Genomic DNA, 23,801 nt, shown 5'->3' with positions numbered 1-23,801 from the left:
AACCACTGTGGAAATCAGTATGGAGAAACCTTGGAGAACTAGGACTATAGGTCCCATTTGACTCAGCTATTTCCCTGCTGGGTATCTTCCCCAAAGAATTAAAAGAATCATACCACCATGATATATGTGCACCCCTGTTTATAGTGACACAGTTTGTAATAGCCAAAGCTTGGAAACAGCCCAAGTGCCCATCAATTGGAAACTGGATAAGGAAGATGTGTTTTTTTTTATAAAATGGAATACTACTCAGCCATAAAGAATGAGAAACTAGATACATTTATAGCTAAATGGATGCACACTGAGGCGATACTCTTCAGAGAAATAAACAGGACACATGTGTGTAAATACCAAATAGTTTCTCTAGTGTGAGAAACTGAAAGTGTAAATAAGGATTAAAATGATTAAAATGAATAATTGATAATGTGAAATAGGAAGAAAAGGTCCAAAGGGGTAGGGGAAGTGGGAGGGGTAGAGGAAAGGAAAGAAGGGAAAGGAAAAATGAGAAACGGAAAAAATGGAAACAAAGTCTTTGTAAATGGGGAAGGGTGGAGGGGGTGAAGTGAGGGCAAGGAATGGGGAGAATAAGAACCAAGATACATCATGTAAAGGTACAAGTTCCTAATGATAAATATAAATGTATTGTATACCTAAAATGTACCAATAAAAGAATTTAAGGAAAAAAAAAAGATCTTGTTGCTTAAACTATTACTATAGTCATTGTAAGTTGCAATAACTATATCTATGTATATACCTTTAATTAAATTATTGAGGATTAAAGTCAGCCTTTGTTTGATTCTTTTCAAACTTGTGCCTCTGACTTTTGCATGTACAGGGTAAATTTTCTCAGATATTTTCATATCAAAATATTCAAGTATGCAGGAAAGATGCAAAATCAAAATAATTAGCATATAAATCCCCTCACCTATAATTTTTATATTTGTTTAATCTACATTATCACATAATAATATGCAGGCTTACATGTATCATATATATCACACCCTGTACACAGATATTATGATATCATCTACCATATGTCATCTAACCAGATATATATATTTTGATGTACTCATTAATAAATAAGTTGCATATGTCATGGCACATTACTTATGAATACTTCAATATTTCTCAAAAATACAATGTTTTCCCTACAAACCACAGTATTATAATGATACTTAATTAAATTATACAATTTACTAATATCTAATGTCCATTTCACAATTAAAATTTCCCCCAATTGTTCCCGGGATAACTTTAGCATTCTTTATACCAATGGATTACTAAATTTTTGATCAAATAAATGAACCCGTGGAAGCCCAAAGTTGGCACAGCATGAATGTTTTTTAAAGAAGTGAAATATGAAATGCATATTTGATATTTGAAATTCTGTTTTCTGAAATGTCAGATTAAAGCTGATAGTTATGGAAATTGGCATGAAGCATGCAGGATTTAGATTATAATTGAAAGAGTTTAATTAAAGCAAAGCAATATAGCTACATTGGCACTTACTGCAGCAATAGAAAAGCATTTGAAAGCAGCCGCATTAGGGGAGAATGGCATGAATCAGTCCTGGTAGTTATGAAAGTATCTGCTGTTACTGTGAAGACATGAGGGCAGCGGAGGGTCACTGCTTATACACACCATCTAGCTAAGACTTTCTTTTTTAATGCCGTACCATAGAATTTCTAAGTTGCATATAAATTGTGACAGCACATGCATACTCTCAGGTCATTTCCTACCATTAGCTCACCTGAAATTGCTTACTGCAGTTCTACTTTCTAGATCATTGCCATCTACTGATAACTGAAGAAAAATGATGAAGATACCTATGCATAAAGTGCTGTGTAGCTTTTAAGGAAAGCTTCAGGCTTGTTCCCAGAATTTTCCATTCCAGCCCCTTCATAACCTTTGCTATTGTCAGAAGATGTTCTTTGTGATCTTTCCTTTGTTATTTTTGCTATTCCTCTAATTCCAGGTGGAAATTGCCATCACATGGTAACTATGCCAGAGGAAAGTACTTCATTAGCAAGATTTTCCTCAGGCACCAAGACAGAATAAAGGAGAACCCGAACAATACAGTACCAAAGATCTCTAGTGAAACTTCAAGATTTAAAGACCCAAGCAGCTCAAGATGTGGAAAAATTAACCTTGGGTGATGACTTTGGAACAACCACATTACTACAGTCCAGTGTCCTCATTTGTTAAATGGAAATGAAACACTTGTATTCTCAGAATGATTACAAACAACAAATCAGATGAGGCCTATCTATGAATATGAGTGTTCTGGGAACTACAAACAGCTTCAGTGTGGATGAAAATACAATGAATATTTAAAATTAAAAATTTACTAAAGTAAAAGACACATTGTCATTAATCTACTTCAAAATACTCTCCCTCTCCTCAAACACACATATCCCATTATTCCTACCACTTTCTGAAGCATTTCTGGATGTCCTCTTTTGTGAATATTTTTAGTTGCGCTGTTGTGGCTGCCTCCATGTCCTGAATTTCTTCATAATGTTTTCCTTCCATGGTTATTCTGACTTTGGAGAAGAGTGAGAAGTCACACAGTGACTATTCAATGAATAGGCGGATATAGACACTGCAATGTGTTTTTTTTGATTGGCCATTTAAAATTTAATATTAGATAGTTTTATTTTCATTAAACATAGTGCATCATACATAGAGATATGGCTCACATGATTACGCATTTTTAGAAAATTGTCTCTTATAGTCAAAAGCAGTCATTCTGTTTTATGTCCTTCACACAGGTCCTCTATGAACAGCTTACCTTGAGTCACTAAGTTTTCTTATGTGACACACTGACTATATTTGCTGGTGTAATTTTTAAAAAAAGAAGTACTTATAAAAAATGTGACACTCGTCTGACATGGAAAACTAATCACATGGAATAAGTTTATTAATAATATAATAAATTTAATAAAGAGTTGACTTAACTCTGCTCAGAAGTTACATGTAACTAAATTTTCCAATGGAAGAATAAATTTAGGATATATCAATTTTCTTTAAAAAGTAATGAGAAAATAGATGAATAGCAACTGAAAAGATAAACAGGCACATTCAAGGAGAATTTTTATTTCAATTATCCACAAAACAATATAGTACTTTAAAAAAATATTAAGTTTTAGGCTATCATTATTCATTATAAAAAAGTATTTCTGCTAGAAGGCTGTTTCTGCCAGCTTCTACTTTTGGTAAGGGTTAAGTTCCACATTAAGACACTGAAGACGAAAGCTGTTGGAAAAAGCTTCAAATATACAAAAGTTTCTTTTTCTTGGCAGTTTAAAAATACATAACAATTTAAAATGAATACATATTAAGTTAGTGTTTTATCCTGACTGTACAATTATGATTAGAAGGAACTGCTCCAGTTAAAATCTAATGAATATCATCAATTTTCCTGATCAGAATTAAATAAACATAATTCACACTGCAATGTTTTTATGAGTTTGCCGTTCATTTAGATGGTATGCAGTAGCGGCATTCACCATATTTTTGATCATAGCTCATAAAGACACTCAGAAAGGAATTGTTTCAGACAGAAGCAAGAATGATGGATAAATGATCCCCTTCTTCCCGGATCTGCAGATCACCGACCAGGTGTCCCTGCTGCGCCTCACCTGGAGTGAGCTGTTCGCGCTCAACGCGGCCCAGCGCTCCATGCCGCGGCACGTGGTGCCGCTGCTGGCCGCCGCCGCTGGCCTGCACGCCTCGCCCATGTCCGCAGACCGGGTAGTGGCCTTCATGGATCACATCCGCATCTTTCAGGAACAGGTGGAGAGGCTCAAGGCGCTGCACGTCGACTGGGCCGAGTACAGCTACCTCAAAGCCGTCGTGCTGTTCACGTTAGATGCCTGTGGCCTGTCAGATGCCACTCACATAGCCTGTAGGAGAAGTCCCAGTGTGCGTTGGAGTAGTACGTGAGGAGCCAGTACCCCAACCAGCCCAGCCGCTTTGGCAAACTGCTGCTGTGACTGCCCTCGCTGCGCACGGTGTCCTCCCCAGTCATCCAGCAGCTCTTCTTTGTCCGTTTGGTAGGTAAAACCCCCATCGAAACTCGCATCCAAGATATGTTACTGTCTGGGAGCAGCTTCAACTGGCCTTACATGTCCATCCAGTGCTCCTAGGCCTCGGCAGGTTCTGCCTGTCCCTGGCCCCTGCCCTAGAGACTAAGCGACTCTGGAGGGCCAAGGACTCCAAAGCCTTGGCGACTCTGGGTGCTGAGTGCCAGGCAGGCCAGGCAGGCCAGGCGGGGGGAGGAGGGCTGGGAACAGGAGCAGCCCACCCTGCAGCTTCCCCCTGAGCACCCTGAGCTGCAAACCAGGAGCAAAAGACTATTTTAGGATCAGATCTGTGAGCACGGTGGAAAGGAGAGAGAAAGATCTTGTGTCTAGTGAGAAAATGAAAAAAAAATTTTTTTTGGGAATAGAGGACCATGAGAATTTTAATAAAACAGAAGGAAATGAATGGACCTTCCAGGATTTATTGTGGATGGCTGTGGATATAATTCTGTACAGAAAACAACACATATGGAAGTGGACTGAATCCTATGTAGACACAGACACACACACACACACACACACACACACACACACACACACTGAACATTGTTATTCATTTTGTAAAATACTGTTGCACCTAGTGAGAAAGAACCAACCAGAGACTGATATTAAATCCACACAGGAGTTTATTACCGGCCGGGACTGGAGCCGAGCATCTGACTGGAGCCCCGACTGGGGGGAGATTAACATATTTTATACACTTTTGAGGCCAACAGTTTCTAGGCCCCCCCTATGGGATAGAACTAGCAAAGCAAGCAAAAGGTACAGAAGCAGAACGTTCTGTGGTTAGAACATTTGTAAAACAATAGTTGATTAATTGTTGTTTCTAAGAGACTTTCTAAGGGGAGGAGGTTTCTAAGCTTCCTCCTTTTGAGTTCATCTAAAGGGCAGTCAGGTGGGTTGTTCAGCAGCAATATGGAGTCTGTCTTGCTAACTAGGGTCCTTCAAATACTAGTCTTTATTTTCATTTTTTAATAAAATTTAAACATTGTATGCACATAAAAAAGGAAACAAGAATTAGGGGAAAATAACATTTTCCAAATAATTGTAAAAATTGTCCTGTGTCTATGTATCTATATCTGTTTTGTATTTTTTTCTGGTTCCAAATCAGATTTAAAAAAAAAAAAGAATGATGGATAAGTGTGCTCTAAATGAGGGGAAATAATTCAAGGAGGATTAATTTTTAAAGATTTAATTTAATTTCACCATTTATTTTGATCACTATAAATATAAATATTATTAATTTATTTCTAGGAACTTAGTCTTTTTATATCTGATTTATTACATTCTTAAAGAAAAGTCTAGATTTTTCCCTTTAAAAATATTTACATGAATCATACTAAACAGCATCAGCAATTTTATTTTGGAAACTTTTAAGCAAGTGTTGACGTTTCTCTGTCATTTCCTGAATCATGGGCCATGCATATTCTGAGGTATCAGAAAGGATATCTGTTTTACTTTTTAGCTGTCAGGAGTACTGCACTCAAAGCAAATCCATCTGTTTCTAATCAAAGCACAGACTTGAAGCTGTTGGGGCAGAAAAGCTGTAGCACTGGTTTTAATTTTAGTCTGTTTGCCCAAATCTCTGTTGGGAAGACCTCATAGGTAGCATTTCCTGCATGGTTTTATAGAATGAAGGCTTGTTTATTCTTTCTGCAACAGACTGCTTACTCATTTCTCTCTGCCTAAGCACAGCCTGAGTTCCAGACAGAAAATAATTATGTAATACTCAACACACACAATTAATAGTCTTACTGATTCAACACACACAATTAATAGTTTCTGCATGAAAACAATTGGGTAGATGCCATGGGAGGGTTGTAAGATAAAGAAAACCCAGTCCCTGCTCGCACATAGGCTGTGGGAGGTCGAGGATTTGGATTCTGAAGGCTATGAAAAGTGCAGTTGTGCCTTCCTATTATTGGGCAGGAAGAATTAGATGTAAAATATGAAGTATTGAGAAAAGCCATGTAGAGACAGGTTGAAACCAAGTCTTTTCAAAGAGGATTTCTCATACTTTCTATTTAATATGTTGAAAAATCCTTTTTTGGCTATTTCTGATCCTGTTTCCTTACCTTTTCATTGGTGAGTCTCCTGCAGGGGCAGCTTCTCTAGATAGAGAAAACCTGATGCTTTCCCCCTTCACTGAACACCGGAATCACTTGTGCTAGCTTCTGGCACAGGAAGGAGGGGGGAGAGGCATTAGGAAGAGTGGGTCTAGAGCAGTACTGAATCTTTGGGACAAAGGCTGTGAGGACAGGTATGATAATGGGTGTAGACAGCGCCATTTACTGAGTAGCACTTTATTCCAAAAGCACTGTTTTTATTTATACAGAGTCCTAAGCACTTGGGTGGTAGGAGTAGGAGGGGTTCTTCTTTCTTTCTTTTTTTTTTTTTTTGTATTAAATTCTTTTATTGGTACATTGTAGGTATACAACACAATTACATTTCTCACTGGGAACTGTACCTTTACATAATGCATCTTGGTTCTTATTTTTTCCCCATTCCTAGCCCTCCCTTCACCCCCTCCACCCTTCCCTATTTACAAAGACTTTATTGCCATTTTTTCCATTTCTCATCATTTTTCCTTTACCTTCTTTCCTTTCCCCTGCCCCTCCCACTACCCCTACCCCTTTGGACCTTTTCTTCCTATTTTACATTTTCGATTATTCATTCTAATCATTGGTACATTTTAGGTATACAATATAATGACATTCACCATTGGAAATTTGCACCTTTACATAGTCTCTCTTAGTTCTTATTTTTCACCCTTGCCCAGCCCTCCCTTCAACCCCTCCAGTCCTCCCTATTACAAAGATTTTGTTCCTATTTTTCCATTTTCTCATATTAATCCCATTCCCTTCTATCCTTTCCCCTAGCCCTCCCACTTCCTTCCCCTTTGCCCCTTCTCTTCCTATTTCACATTACCTATTATACATTTAGTCCTTATTTATACTTTCAGTTTCTCACACCAGAGAAACTATTCGGTATTTACACATCTGTGTCCTATTTATTTCACTTAAGAGTATTGCCTCAATGTGCATCCACTTAGCTATAAATGTCTCTAATTTCTCATTTTTTATGCCTGAGTAGTACTCCATTTTATTAAAAAACCACATTTTCTTTATCCAGTCTCCAGTTGATGGGCATTTGGGCTGTTTCCAAGTTTTAGCTATCAGAAACTGTGCTGCTATGAACATGGGTGCACATATATCACTGTGGTATGATTCTTTGAATTCTTTGGGGAAGATCCCCAGCAGTGGAATAGTGGGATCAAATGGGACTTCCAGTCCTAGTTCTTTGAGGCATCTCCATACTGATTTCCACAGTGGTTGCACCAGTCTACACTCCCACCAGCAGTGGAGCAGGGTTCCTCTTTTCCCACAGCCCTTCCAGCATTTGTTATTGGTTGATTTCATGATAGCAGCCATTCTTTCTGGAGTGAAGTAGAATCTCAGTGTTGTTTTCATTTGCATCTATCAAATGACCAGTGATGTTGAGCATTTTTTCATGTATTTATTTGCTATTTCTACTTCTTTGTCTGAGAAATGTCTGTTCATTTCAGATGCCCATTTTTGGATTGGGTCTTTAAATTTAGGAGGTCTGATCTTTTTAAGTGCTTTATAGATTCGAGATAGTAGACCTTTGTCTGAGGAAGAGCAGGTGAAGGTTTTTTTCCCACATTGTGGGTTGTCTCTTCACATTGCTGGTGGTTTCTCTTGCTGTGAAGAAGCTTTTTAATAAGAAGAGATCCCATTTGTTGATTGTTTGTGCTAGTTCATGGGCAACTGAGGTTTTATTCATAAAATCTTTTCCTACACCAATGTCTTCAAGGGTTCTACCTAATCTCTGTTCCAACTGGTTCAGAGTTTCTATTTTAATATTTAGATCTTTAATCCATTTTGATTTTAGTTTAGTGCATGGTGAGAGATATAGGTCTAGTTTTAATCTTTGGCAAGTTGAAACCCAATTTTTCCAGCACCATTTATTAAAGAGGCTATCTTTCCTCCAGTGAGGGTGTTTGGCTCCTTTATCGAAGATGAGATGGCTGAGTGTGTCTGGCGTTGTTTCTGTATCTTCTAATCTGTTCCACTGGTCCTCAAGTCTGTTTCTTTGCCAGTATCACGCTGTTTTTATCACAATAGCTTTGTAGTATAGTTGCAGGTTGGGGATTGTGATACCCCCTGACATGTCTCTGTTATCTAGAATTGCTTTTACTATTCTGGGCCTCTTCTTGCTCCAAATGAATTTTTGGATTGTTTTCTCGAGGTCTATGAAGTATGCTGCTGGGATCTCAATTGGAATTGCATTAAATGTATAGCAGTTTTGGAAGTATGGCCATTTTCACTATATTAATCCTTCCTACCCAGGAGCAGGGGATGTCTATCCATTTTCTGATATCATCTTCAATCTTTCTTTTCAGAATGCCATAGTTTTCAGAGAAGGGGTCTTTGATTTCTTTCATTAGGATGATTCCTAGGTATTTCAGTTTTTTGGATGCTATTGTGAAAGGAATTATTTACCCTATTTCTCTCTCAGTGACTCTGTCATTGGTGTAGAGGAAAGCTATTGATTTTTGTGTGTTGACCTTGTAACCAGCTACTTGACTGAATTTGGTTATTAAGTCTAGAAGACTTTTGGTGGAGTTCTTGGGGTCTTCTATATAAAGTATCATGTCATCTGCAAATAATGACAATTTGACTTCTTCATTTTCTATCTTTATTCCTTTTATTTCTTTCTCTTGTCTAATTGCCATGGCTAATGTTTCCAGAACTCTATTGAAGAAGAGTGGTGATAGTGGACATCCTTGTCTTGTTCCCGATTTTAGTGTGAAGGATTTCAGTTTTTGACCATTTAGTATGATATTGGCTGTTGGTTTTTCATAGATGGCTTCTATCAGTTTGAGGTAGAGACCATGTATTCCAATTTTTTGTAGGGTTTTTTTAATGAATGCATGTTGGATTTTGTCAAATGCTTTTTCTGCATCTATGGAGCTAATCATATGGTTTTTGTCCTTGGCTCTATTGCTACAGTGTATTACATTGATTGATTTGTGTATATTGAACCATCCCTGCATCCCTGGGATGAATCCCACTTGATCAGGATGTATGATCTTCTTGATGATCTTCTGCATTCTGTTTGCCATTATCTTATTAAGGATTTTTGCATCTCTGTTCATTAGTGAGATTGGCCTATAGTTCTCTTTTTCAGTTGGGTCTTTCTCTGCTTTGGGGATCAAAGTGATGCTTGCTTCCAGGAATGAATTTGGGATTATTGCTTCCCTTTCAATTTCATTGAAGAGTTTAAACAGTAGTGGCAGCAGTTCCTCTCTAAATGTCTTGTAGAATTCAGGAGTGAAGCCATCAGGGCCCGGGCTTTTCTTAGTTGATAAGTTTTTAATTACATTTTCAATTTCATTGGTTGATATTGGGTTGTTCAGAATTTTTAGGTCTTCTTCGTTCAACTTTGGTAATTCATATGTATCTAGGAATCTGTCCATTTCTTCTGTGTTGTCCATCTTATTGGTGTATAGGTTCTGGAAGTAGGTATTGATGATCCTTTGGATTTCTGCTGGGTCTGTTGTAATTTCACCCTTTTCATTCCTAATTGCATGGATTTGGGCCTTTTCTTTCCTTTTTGTGACAAGGTTGGCTAAAGGTTTGTCAATTTTGTTGATTCTTTCGAAGAGAGGTTCTTCTTTCTATCCAAGGGCCTCCGTAATGTTGGTCCCTTGTTATTAAACACACAGGCAAGTGGCTTCAAGGATTTGGTAAACTAATGACAATGTTTAGTCTCTTTCTGCTAGAGCAACAAGGTGAGCATCAATCTCTGCTTCCATAAGAATCCTGAATTTAGGATTTTCAACTGTAACTACTCCAACTTCTATTTCTGAAGGTTTGAAATCAATTGAGAGAACAGTGAACAGGCATGTACTTGCAGTTTCCACTGTCTGTTCAAATGTCCAATCGAATTTCTTCTTCACTTTTTTGTCAAGGAAGCTTGTTGACTCAGTTTGTTTAACACCTGGTGAAGTGGCTTTAAACCCACAGTCGTAACCTGCAGGGTCACACTTGTACACCTGAGGGCCTTGTTCTTCTTCGATGCCAATTAAAATCATACAGCAACCAAGTGGCTTCATTTTAGCATTTTGTGTGTAAACTTGAGAAATATCAGCCATTCTTTTACACAGCATGTCCACAGGAATCTCATAGCCATACTTGTATTTCCAGTTAGCTATCTCATAGCGTGGCCTCTGTACCTGAGATCTGCTGTCGGCTGTCCTTCCAGTCATCACACAGCCAGTGTTTGCCGTTATCTTGAATAAGTGAGTCACTGTACTGGAATCCAGTAATTTATCAGGAACTTTCTTCTGTGTGACAACTACTGCACAGTCTTTTCCCCTGACAGCTACTGATGTCGAGCCACCCTTGTTAATGGCCTTAAAAGCATATTCTACTTGGTAGAACTGACCCTTGGGCAAAAAAATGGTAATGTGGTGGTCAGATCCAGCGCTGGAATGATGGGACATGGTGCACCCGCTACTTCAGGCAGTCTCCCCCAAGTAGCATTTTATGCCTGACACAGGGCTGCCTCAACTTGGCAGCCAAAAAAGTAAGTTCTTGTTACATAGTACTATATGTTTAGCATTTCATTTGATATTACATAAAGTCAGCAGTACTGTTTAGATTTTAGACATGAGGAAAACAGAGGCAAAGATGAGTGCCTGTCCAATATCCCACAGACAAAAATTGCACAAATTATTTTTGACCCAGGTCTCCTGGGCTCCAGCATTTCTACCCCCCCCCCCCCTTGTTCTTATTTCCAGGCCTCAGAAGAGAAGATCAGTACAGGGGAAAGACTGAAGGAACAGGACTTATAGGAGCCAGTGAAGCTCTCTAAGTAAGAAGCCTACAGCTACAATTCAGAAAACACCAATAAACAGACAAACAAAATCACTGCTACCTGGAATCAAAATCGTGTACTTACAAAATATATTTGCAGGCTATCATTGTACTAATTTCTGTGTTGATAGAATAAAAATCGAAAGTTCATATATAATATCACAATTAATAATTATCATTGAAACCTTAAAGTTTGAAAATCAGTTAAGCTTGAGATGTTTTACAAGCTCAAAGCCATGGCAAATGCCTTCCCTAGGATCCTTTATTTGGTCAAACGCTGGAAGAGGAGTCAGATATCCTTCAAATGAACTTCAGATTTGCATCTTTGCATTGTTATTGTGCTTAGCAAAATGAGGTTAGTCTAGCCAAGAGGTTTTTCAAGTTCATATGATGATTTGTTATTTGACCAAATGAAGTAGAAAATAGAAAAGTATATTTCTTCAAAAAAAAAAAAAAAAAAAAAAAGCTTCCAAAAAGGGGCAAAAGGAAAGGGGAAGTGCGAGGGGTTAGGGGAAAGGAAAGAAGGGAATGGAATTAATATGGGAAAATGGAAAAATGGAAACAAAATCTTTGTAAATAGGGAGGGATGGAGGGGTTGAAAGGAGGGCTGGACAAGGGTGAAAAATAAGAACCAAGAGAGACTATGTAAAGGTGCAAATTTCCAATGATGAATGACATTACATTGTATACCTAAAATGTACCAATGATTAGAATGAGTAATTGATAATGTTAAATAGGAAGAAAAGGTCCAAAGGGGTAGGGGTAGTCGGAAGGGCAGGGGAAAGGAAAGAAGGTAAAGGAAAAATGATGAGAAATGGAAAAAATGGCAATAAAGTCTTTGTAAATAGGGAAGGGTGGAGGGGGTGAAGGGAGGGCTAGGAATGGGGAAAAAATAAGAACCAAGATGCATCATGTAAAAGTACAAGTTCCCAATGATGAATGTAAATGTATTGTATACCTAAAATGTACCAATAAAAGAATTTAAATAATAAAAAAAAGAAAAAAGCTTCCATTTTAGTGTTTTATTTGTATGGTATTTGTTGATATATAAAACATAGTTCTACTTGAGGGAGATGGGCAAATACTTTTTAAAACTGCATATGTCATCAACAATATTGCTGCCAGCTCCAAAATTATCTTGTTCTATCATCTAAAAACCCAAGATTTCCTTTTCAGACTGTATTTTCCTTCTGCCTTTTATGTTGTCTCCTGTCTTATAACATGGCTTTGCCTGCTTTCACAGCACCATCCTGCCCTGCTTTCATTTCTGAATTCCCCACTCCTCTGCCTCCTTTCTTAACTCTTTTTCCTGCCCCAGCTATGGAGCTGCCTGTAAGCACAGTGCTTTGCTCTCAGTTGTTCTCCACTGAAAAAGTGTTCATAAGGAATTCAGACTCAAAAAGTGATTTTTTTTCATTAAGCTTATTGGTACATTTTAGGTGTACAACACATTTACATTCCTCATTGGGAACTTGTGCCATTACGTGATGCATCTTGGTTCTTATTTTTTCCTCATTCCCCTGCCCTCCCTTCACCCCCTCCACCCTTCCCTATTTACAAAGGCTTTGTCTCCATTTTTTTCCTTTTCTTGTATTGTTTTCTTTCCCTTCTTTTCTTTCCCCTACCCCTCCCACTTCCCCTACTCCTTTCAAAAAGTGAATTTTTAACGATTTTCTTCCCACCTTCACCCTAGTTCACGAACGCCCAACAGCATCTCCTCTCAGATGTTTCGGTAACATTATAAGGGTGAATTTCTCATTATGTTTTCCTTCCCTTGGAAGTTCAATTTGAAAAGTATAACTTAGGGATGCTGATGTGTGTGTGTGTGTGTGTGTACGTGTGCGTGCGCTGGCTTGCTTGCACTGAAGTCATTTGAGTGGCTTTTAGTTTTGCAAATGTAAGACAAATAGACACCTTGTTGAAAAGTATAAGTGACCTTTTTTATTTGTTTGCTTATTAAAGACTTTCTAGTTAATTTTAGTTACACTTAATGTTATTGACCTGTTAATTTATCTATCTGTTGGAAAATATTTCCCATTTGTTATTGTTTTAGAAGAAAATACAATAATATTGTCAAAATCACATAGAACTCTTCTTATTGCATTTATATCACCATATGTTTTTAATCATTACCCAGTATTGGAACAACCTCTTCGATTTAATTAAGTCCTTGTCTTGATTTCCCTAGATCCCAGGATTGATAATATTTATAAAATTTTACATAAAAAATTGTGCCTGCTGACTTTAAAAGAGAGTCAATAAATAGAATAAATTACAATATGATTATAAAGTTGATATTTTTAGCCTTTACCAGACAATTAGAATGAACAAGATTAATCTTCTGGACATGAGATTTTTCCTGGAGCATTCAATGATTATAATATTCTAGGAACTAACTTTACTAAAGCTTCCCTTTCCCCCAGTGTTACTAAATTTATATAACCACTCATCTTCAAAGCTACTTAACTGAATAGTGAATGTTCACTATAGTAAGTTGGAAGTTGGTTAAACAACTCTTCTTATTTTGGATAGTTGTTATCATTTTATGATTTAGCCATTTTTAATTTTATGAGGTATCTTAACCTACTGTATGTTTAAAATATTGATTACTTTGAAGCCCAATGCAATTATGTGATTGCTGGGACAAGAATGTTTATTTCTAAATATTATGAGGGGAGGTGAGTCATACACTGATAATTCATTTACAAAACTCTGCACAGCCAGTTAGTGCCAATGAGGACCAGGGTCTTCAGACCTGGCCTCTATTTCAAGTTGATAATATACCAGATAAAATGTTCAAGTTTTTTTTTTTTCGTGAACACTTAGCAGCAAGGTTTAAGCAAATAGATATTTTATTCCAGAGGAAGCTTAATGACTCTATAAAATCTGAACTTGGTTAGAGATGATTTTAGTTTAAAGCTCATTGGGGAGTGATTAATAGCAAAGGTGTTTTCCCAATGGATACATTTTTGCAGCAAATTCAAAAGCTCAGTATGCTAAAGTCGTGTTTATTTTCCAGTTTGCTTTTATTTAATCAGCTGCATGGTTTTAATTACTTCTTAGAAAAGAATTTTGCCTCTATTAAAATCTTAGGACCGTTAGTTTGAAATAAAATGGTAGTAGAAAGATTGATTTCTTAAATCATCCATGAACAACAATTTCACTATTTAATTTTACCTCATTTGTACTTTAGCCAGTGACAGCATTATAGCAATGGCCTTATCTAAAATTTCAAGGTACTTTTTGTTAAATACTGAGATTCCAGTATGAAAGAACCTCATTTATATGTGGCATGCTTCTTTTCAGCTCTCCTCTTTAGCTCCTCTCAGACTTGTCCCTTTCTCTTCCTTTTCTAACACGAGGTCCGAATAACTGAGACTTTTCCCAGGGATGCCTAGAGGTTTCCTGGAAGATTTGCCCAAGGAAAGCATTGTTGTAAAGCAGAGAGCTGGTATTACCCAGTGCCAGATAATAGATTCTGCCCCATAGTTCCAGTTCCAACATATTATGGACCGAGTGCGTGTGCCCTATTAACCTTTAGCTTCGCAGAGAAGAACACAGTGAAAGCAGAGGAGGCCATGCTATCTCATGTCCCCTTGCTATTTTCTATGAGTGTCATTCCCCATCGTGCCCTCCTGAAGAATTCCAAATCGTCTTTAAATTCAACCAAGCTCTTTGTGATCTTACAGGCAAGAATTTCATCGCATTTTTTCTCAGAAAAATGTGAGACTTTAGACTAGCTATTATGTTTTATCTGGCTATAATCTAAGAGAAGCAGGGAGCCAAGTACAGAGTACAATTTATATAATACATTTAATAAGCAATTTGATAAACAGAAAAGTGAACAAAATGCAAACAAATAAGCAAAAATGTTCATTCTTCCTGACAAGAGAAACATTTAGTACAGTCTTAAACTTTAATCTTTGCTGTATATATTCTCATCCTCTTTCTCTCTGTCTTTCTGTTTTCATCATTAAGGCATATTTTTTTAATCATATATACCTTTATTTTTTATTTAACCAGATATAACTTGTCTTTGTAAGTTAAAAGATTAAAGCTGTTTTTAACAATTGTTTATAATAAAAGGATTTGATGTAAGAGATCTTAGTCACAAACTTGCTGACAGAGTGACTAAATAGAGCCCACTGTCTCTGTTTTTTTTTTAATCACATCTGTCTGATTTAATTTTTCTCAAATGGTAACCATGTTTATTTTGTTGTATAATACTTAAGCACTATGTAAATATGTTGATGAAATTTGAGAATTTCCCCTTGTGCTTTCATTTACACTGATGTATAGTCTAGGAATAAAATGTTGATAAAACATGGAAACAATCTCTGACATATCTGGACTATAGTAAAATGTTACAACCCAATCAGTAAGGATGGAAGTTCTGGTCTACTGTTTTGAATTTATGCAACTGAATGGGCTTTACATACACAAGGACTATGTGACTTTTCTCTTATCTGTGTATCTTCCTAGGATTAACAACTTTATGGTACATTTATATTTTTTTAAAAATTAGATTTCATTAATTTTACTTCTGCAAACATAAGGAATGAGAACTATCTTTTAAGAAAAATTGAATGCATTGGCAAAAATTGGCAGTTATTTCTCATACTTGCATGTCATTAATAAGTGAATACAGTGATAAGTTTTCTGAAGACTAAAATGTAGGTGGAATTTTCCATTTTCTATGGGTCTGTATGAAGTAATAGTTTTGGATATTAACATATGAATATGTACTTAAAATGCTCACAATGCTATTCCCTTTTCGGAATATGTTCTGACTCATTTTGCCAGGTTAGTAGTTCCAAATTCAAAGCTGAAATCAAGTATTATAATGCACATGAATGCATTTAGGACAGTTTAAGACATACATGTTTAAAAAGGCAGCATATACAATGTTGGACTAGTTTTTGAATATATAGCTTTATATAGACATTTCTGAATATCTATAATGATAAAAATTATTTAAAAGAACTTTTTTTCTCTTTTTTGGCATCTGACATAAGACAGCTGGTATTCTCAACACAATTCAGCAACTTTGATTAGAACTTCAGAAAACTGCAATGTTAATTGGTGCTATATAATATTTATAGATAAAGATTAAAATAAGTCACTTTCATTGGAATAAACATGAAATTGTAGCTGTTTATTCAAAGGTGATCATGCTATTTCAGTGTTCAGTATTAAATCTTCTGTGGCATAACTAAAGAAAGAAGAAAAAGCTCCAATAAAATTATAAAATATGACAACAAAAAAGAGTACTTTTCTCTTCAAGCAGTTTGCCTTTAAAAAATAAAAATTATGTTTTTCTTAAAACATAACAATAAATATGCTACTTATTCTGGGGGACAGTAAATCTTCACTATTTATAATTCTAATTCAGAGAATTATTTTCATTAAAATGTGTTATAATCACAAGAGTCAGCTAATAGGAACCCCTGGATATAATTTTTCATTTAGAGAAGAAGCCACCAATTCAGACACTTCACTCAATAAAAGCAACATTCCTAGTCCCTTTCACTTTGGTAATGGGTTTTGTAATGATTTCTTATTAAATTAAATAAATGGTTAATTTTTCCCTTGCCTATATATCTCTTTTTGCTGCTTGAATTATCTACCTAATGTCTGTGTTATTAAAGTGAAAGCATATAGCTACATTGAATTTTACATGGTAAGTGAGGCATTTGTAACATTTAATGAACTGAATTCTTGATTAATTTCTTGTCATCTTGAAATAGCTCATATTCAAGAACTATATGTATGTATTTAATAAATCAAATAATAGCAGTAACTGACAGTTTCCTTTGTTTATAATGTCATGCTCTCTTCCTCTCTCCAAAATTCTTAGCTTGATTTATGCAATTAGAATTTATTGAGGATAGATTGCTAAATCCACAGTGTATATCTTGTCCCACTTGTTCTGATTCAATCTCATCCTTATCAACAAATGAGATTCAGATTTAGCATGGACTATTTAAAAACTCTGAAAAATGTGTCACAATAATCAGAAAAGGGAAATTTTAAATTATTATTTCAACATATGTTAGCATTGTATATTTCAGCTTACTAAAATTTTTTGTAAGTTTCCATATAGGTATGGCTATTGAATATTTTCTATCAGCATTTCAGAGAATGGGCTCTTGTAAAGCTATGAAACAGCATTGACTTTGATATGTCAAGAAAAAGTAGCATAATATTCAATATGTCTGATTGGTTTTCATGTCTCTTGGTTGTGGAGAACATGCTGTGTAGTTTGTCTTTGTGTTGAAATACTGATGTCTACAGACTCAATATTGGTTTTCTTCTACACCCATGGAAAGCATCTATATTCTTTTTTTTTTTTCTGTCTTGAGGTAGTTCATTGGGTACCAATATCCAATGTTGACCATTTTCTCTGCTCTCAGAGAACATATTTCTATCAAGAACACACTACAGGGGAAAATTAGAAAGAAAGTATGGCAGAGTTTCTGCTTGTAGAGATGCTTTGATCAGATCAGTATCAGATCAGACTGATCACAAGAGCAGCATGTGGCTTACAGTTTTTCTTTACTAAACCACATTTCATTTTATGTGGTGCTGCTTTAGCAATTTGTCTCCTTTCCAGGCTAACAATAGTGAAAATTTTATTCCCTAAAATAAGTATGCTTATAATTTTATGCATGTGTTTCCATGTGGATAGAATGTTCTGTCTTCAAACTTTTAGTTTAACAGTGTATATTCTAAATAGTCATTTATATAATTGAAAGGATTTTTTTTCTTGAACTGTTGAAAAATCTCCACAGTCATCTGGATTGAAATGAACAGATGATCATTTTTAAAAGTTTCTTTTGTATTTTTTAAACATTTGACTTCAGCAGAAAAAGGCAAATATTTTTGTCTATCTAGGCAGATAAAATGGACACAAGGTAATTGTCTGATAAGGCAAACAATGACCATTGTATCCTCTATATAGTTGCAGATTTGCAGGGTTTTTTTTTACCTGAGCAGACTAAAATCTAAATATCTATGTTGATCAGATTCAGGGAATAAATGCTTAGATTTGTGCCTCCCTTTGTACTTTCAGATAGGCCAAGTTAGAGAACCAAAATAGAACCTAGGAGTCCTCCCTTTCTCATGAGACTTGTCTACTGACCCTCTTAGGTAATTTTTTATTTGGAATTTTCTTAAAGGAATTATCTGCACTTAAAAAAAATTTCTTCTTTTTCAATTTAAAGAGACATACTAAAAGATCAGTTAGAAACTCATGCATAGGCCCTAGATATGTGATACCTTAGTGGCCTAGTGGTCCCTAGAAACTGAATTTTCAGCTTTGTAGGGCTAGAAATTCAACCCCATAATTAAACACAGACTTGATCAGACTCAGGGGAAGTGACTATGGTAATGAAACTCATAAGAGACTCATGATAAACCAGAAGGCTAGTTCATTAATTCATAATTAGGAATAGATCTGCCAAGAAAAAGGAAATACAGCTGGTCAGCACATTCTCTCCCAGAAAGAAAACTTATATGCAAATGCAAAAAGGTGGTTTGGTAGATATAGAACTGTTAGCTGGTTTTATCTACTTATAATACAATACTTTCTAAGGTGAAAAGACATTAACCCAAATGTATTCTTTGGAGGTTTTTAAAGTCAGTTAGGTTACAATATAATGGGTTAATTAATGTTTCTTTACATTAACATATCATATTTATAGCATCTTGTGAATATAACATGATTTTATTGATAAAGCCTAAGAGAAACTTAATTTCAATCAGCAACAACATATTTACAAATTATCTCTAATGATATCTTACTATGAGAAAGGCTACTGTCTCATTTTAAAGTGATTTTTAACTACTCTGAACATCTGACATGAACTTTTCTAACTGAAATACCTATTCAAAGAAACCCTTCTACATTGTACAAGTTTATATTGCTATAAATATTCTTTACATTTCACAGAAATTTTTAAACTACTTTTAATTTCAGACATAGAATCTTCTAACTGAAGTGCCAATTACTTGAAATAAACTCTTATGCATTATAGATATATATTACTATGAATATTCTATACTAATAATTAATCTCATTTGAAAATACATGAAATATCAATGTTCTTATATACTTTAAGCTACTGTAAAAACACACTACTATTAACTTTAGATTTCTGGTTATCCACTGATATATTTGAATATTCTTCCTATAGCGCTCACGTGACATGTATGGAGAAAAGAAGTGACCAATGTGGACAGTTTAGTTTTCTTTTCCTGACTAGTGATCTACTCCATGTGTATTTAAATAGCATTCATTATTAGTGAGGTAACATCATTAAAGTGAAAACAAGAATTTTTTTTTGTATTAAATTCTTTTATTGGTACATTGTAGGTATACAACACAATTACATTTCTCATTGGGAATTGTACCTTTACATAATGCATCTTGGTTCTTATTTTTTCCCCATTCCTAGCCCTCCCTTCACCCCCTCCACCCTTCCCTATTTACAAAGACTTTATTTCCATTTTTTCCATTTCTCATCATTTTTCCTCTCCCTTCTTTCCTTTCCCCTGCCCCTCCCACTACCCCTACCCCTTTGGACCTTTTCTTCCTATTTTACATTATCGATTATTCATTCTAATCATTGGTACATTTTAGGTATACAATATAATGACATTCACCATTGGAAATTTGCACCTTTACATAGTCTCTCTTAGTTCTTATTTTTCACGCTTGCCCACCCTCCCTTCAACCCCTCCAGTCCTCCCTATTTACAAAGATTTTATTCCTATTTTTCCATTTTCTCATATTAATTCCATTCCCTTCTATCCTTTCCCCTAGCCCTCCCACTTCCTTGCCCTTTGCCCCTTTACTTCCTATTTCACATTACCTATTAGACATTTAGTCCTTACTTACACTTTCAGTTTCTCACACCAGAGAAACTATTCGGTATTTACACATCTGTGTCCTATTTATTTCACTTAAGAGTATTGCCTCAATGTGCATCCACTTAGCTATAAATGTCTCTAATTTCTCATTTTTTATGGCTAAGTAGTACTCCATTTTATAAAAAAACCACATTTTCTTTATCCAGTCTCCAGGTGATGGGCATTTGGGGTGTTTCCAAGTTTTAGCTATTACAAACTGTGCTGCTATGAACATGGGTGCACATATATCACTGTGGTATGATTCTTTGAATTCTTTGGGGAAGATCCCCAGCAGTGGAATAGCGGGGTCAAATGGGACTTCCAGTCCTAGTACTTTGAGGTATCTCCATACTGATTTCCACAGTGCTTGCACCAGTCTACACTCCCACCAGCAGTGGAGCAGGGTTCCTCTTTCCCCACAGCCCTTCCAGCATTTGTTATTGGTTGATTTCATGACAGCAGCCATTCTTTCTGGAGTGAAGTGGAATCTCAGCCTTGTTTTCATTTGCATCTCTCGAATGACCAGTGATGTTGAACATTTTTTCATGTATTTATTTTCTATTTCTACTTGTTTGTGTGAGAAATGTCTGTTCATTTCAGATGCCCATTTTTGGATTGGGTCTTTAAATTTGGGAAGTCTGATCTTTTTAAGTTCTTTATAGATTCGAGATAGTAGACCTTTGTCTGAGGAAAAGCAGGTGAAGATATTTTCCCACATTGTGGGTTGTCTCTTCACATTGCTGGTGGTTTCTCTTGCTGTGCAGAAGCCTTTTAATAAGAAGAGATCCCATTTGTTGATTGTTTGTGCTAGTTCATGGGCAACTGAGGTTTTGTTCATAAAATCTTTTCCTACACCGGTGTCTTCAAGGGTTCTACCTAATCTCTGTTCCAACTGGTTCAGAGTTTCTATTTTAATATTTAGATCTTTAATCCATTTTGATTTTCGTTTAATGCTTGGTGAGAGATATAGGTCTAGTTTTAATCTTTGGCAAGTTGAAGCCCAATTTTTCCAGCACCATTTATTAAAGAGGCTATCTTTCCTCCAGTGAGGGTGTTTAGCTCCTTTACTGAAGATGAGATTGCTGAGTGTGTCTGGTGTTGTTTCTGCATCTTCTAATCTGCTCCACTGGTCCTCAGGTCTGTTTCTTTGCCAGTACCATGCTGTTTTTATCACAGTAGCATTGTAGTAGAGTTTCAGGTTGGGGATTGTGATACCCCCTGCCATGTCTCTGTTACCTAGAATTGCTATTGCTATTCTGGGTCTCTTCTTGCTCCAAATGAATTTTTGGATTGTTTTCTCGAGGTCTATGAAGTATGCTGCTGGGATCTCAATTGGAATTGCATGAAATCTATACAGCAGTTTTGGAAGTATGGCCATTTTCACTATATTAATCCTTCCTACCCGGGAGCAGGGGATGTATGTCCATTTTCTGATGTCATCTTCAATCTCTCTTTTCAGAATGCCATAGTTTTCAGAGAAGAGGTCTTTGATTTCTTTCGTTAGGATGATTCCTAGGTATTTCGGTTTTTTGGATGCTATTGTGAAAGGAATTATTTGCCCTATTTCTCTCTCAGTGACTCTGTCATTGGTGTAGAGGAATGCTATTGATTTTTGTGTGTTGACCTTGTAACCAGCTACTTGACTGAATTTGGTGATTAAGCCTAGAAGACTTTTGGTGGAGTTCTTGGGATCTTCTATATAGAGTATTGTGTCATCTATAAATAATGACAATTTGACTTCTTCATTACCTATCTTTATTCCTTTTATTTCTTTCTCTTGTCTAATTGCCATGGCTAATGTTTCCAGAACTCTATTGAAGAAGAGTGGTGATAGTGGACATCCTTGTCTTGTTCCTGATTTTAGTGTGAAGGATTTCAGTTTTTGACCATTTAGTATGATATTGGCTGTTGGTTTTTCATAGATGGCTTCTATCAGTTTGGGTAGAGACCATCTATTCCAATTTTTTGTAGGGTTTTTATATGAATGCATGCTGGATTTTGTCAATGGTTTTTCTGCATCTATGGAGATAATCACATGGTTTTTGTCCTTGGCTCTATTGATATAGTGTATTACATTGATTGATTTGTGTATATTGAACCATCCCTGCATCCCTGGGATGAATCCCACTTGATCAGGGTGTATGATCTTCTTGATGATCTTCTGCATTCTGTTTGCCAGCATCTTATTAAGGATTTTTGCATCTCTGTTCATTAGTGAGATTGGCCTATAGTTCTCTTTTTCAGTTGGGTCTTTCTCTGCTTTGGGGATCAAGGTGATGCTTGCTTCCAGGAATGAATTTGGGAGTATTGCTTCCCTTTCCATTTCATTGAAGAGTTTAAACAGTCGTGGCACCAATTCCTCTCTAAATGTCTTGTAGAATTCAGGAGTGAAGCCATCAGGGCCCGGGCTTTTCTTAGTTGATAAGTTTTTAATTACATTTTCAATTTCATTGGTTGATATTGGGTTGTTCAGAAATTTTAGGTCTTCTTCATTCAACTTTGGCAATTCATATGTGTCTAGGAAACTGTCCATTTCTTCTGTGTTGTCCATCTTATTGGTGTATAGGTTCTGTAAGTAGGTATTGATGATCCTCTGGATTTCTGCTGGGTCTGTTGTAATTTCACCCTTTTCATTCCTAATTGCATGGATTTGGGCCTTTTCTTTCCTTTTTGTGACAAGGTTGGCTAAAGGTTTGTCAATTTTATTTATTCTTTCAAAGAACCAACTCTTGGCTTCTCTGATTTTTTGTATCATTCTCTTAGTCTCCATTACATTGATTTCTCCTCTGATCTTTATAATTTCCTCCCTTGTATGAGCTCTGAGGTTGTCCTGCTCTTCTTTTTCTAGAAGCTTAAGGTTCAGCATCAGGTTGTTTAATTGGGCTCGTTCTATTTTCCTAATATGGGTATTTACTGCTATGAATTTCCCTCAAAAGACTGCTTTCATTCTTTCCCATAGATTCTGATGTGTTGTATTATCATTGTCATTTAATTGAAGGAACTCTCTGATTTCTTCTTTAATTTCCTCTGTGACCCATTGGTTATTCAGAAGTATGTTGTTCAATTTCCACGTGTTTATGAATTTTTTTGAGTTTCTTTTGCTATGGATCTCCAATTTCATCACACTATGATCTGATAATATACAGGGGATAACTTCAATTCCTTTGCACTTACTTAAACATGTTTTATGTGTGAGTATGTGGTCTATTTTTGAGAATGACCCATGTGCAGCTGAGAAGAATGTGTATTCTGATTTTGTGGAGTGGAAGACTCTGTAAACATCTGTTAAGTTCATTTGTTCAAGAGTTTGGTTGAGTTCTAGTATTTCATTACTTATTTTTAGTCTAGTTGATCTATCTGTTTGTGACAGTGGGGTGTTGAGGTCCCCCACTACAATTGTATTAGTGCATATATGACTTTTCATGTCCATTAGTATTTGTTTTATGTAGTTGGGTGCACTAGTGTTTGGTGCATAGATATTTATGATTGTCATCTCTTCCTCTTGGATTCTTCCCTTTACAAGGATGTAGTGTCCTTCTTCGTCTCTCTTAATCAGTGTTGGTTTGAAATCTACTTGATCTGCAAAGAGGATACCTACTCCTGCTTTTTTTCTGGTTCCCTTTGCTTGGAGTATTGTTTTCCACCCTTTAACTTTCAGTCTATGAGTTTCCTTTTGAATTAAGTGTGTTTCTTGTATGCAGCATATTGTTGGATTTTGCTTCTTGACCCATTCTGCCAGTCTATTTCTTTTGGTTGGTGAATTGAGACCATTAACATTGATGGTTATAACTGAAACATATTGACTTGTCATTGCCATGACTTTTTCTTTTTGTTGGGTTCTCCCCCTTTATATTTAATTTCTTGTCTTTCCAGATGGGTTCATTCTGCTTTGCTTCTTGGGGTTGTGATC

At 36.0% G+C, this 23,801-nt stretch overlaps 2 pseudogenes; one reads left to right on the top strand and one right to left on the bottom strand.

Annotated features, from left to right (window-relative positions):
* The first annotated feature begins 3,579 nt into the window (after window positions 1-3,579).
* On the top strand, window positions 3,580-4,172 carry LOC101713584 (COUP transcription factor 1 pseudogene; annotated as a pseudogene).
* Window positions 4,173-9,829: 5,657 nt separating this feature from the next.
* LOC101705525 (proteasome subunit alpha type-6 pseudogene) lies at window positions 9,830-10,608 on the bottom strand (annotated as a pseudogene).
* Window positions 10,609-23,801: the final 13,193 nt, after the last annotated feature.

This window comes from Heterocephalus glaber, unplaced genomic scaffold, assembly GCF_053883595.1.
Source record: "Heterocephalus glaber isolate CG9 unplaced genomic scaffold, H.glaber_assembly_v1.0 deba00001538, whole genome shotgun sequence".
NCBI lineage: Eukaryota > Metazoa > Chordata > Mammalia > Rodentia > Bathyergidae > Heterocephalus > Heterocephalus glaber.
This window is presented reverse-complemented; position numbering and strand designations above follow the sequence as displayed.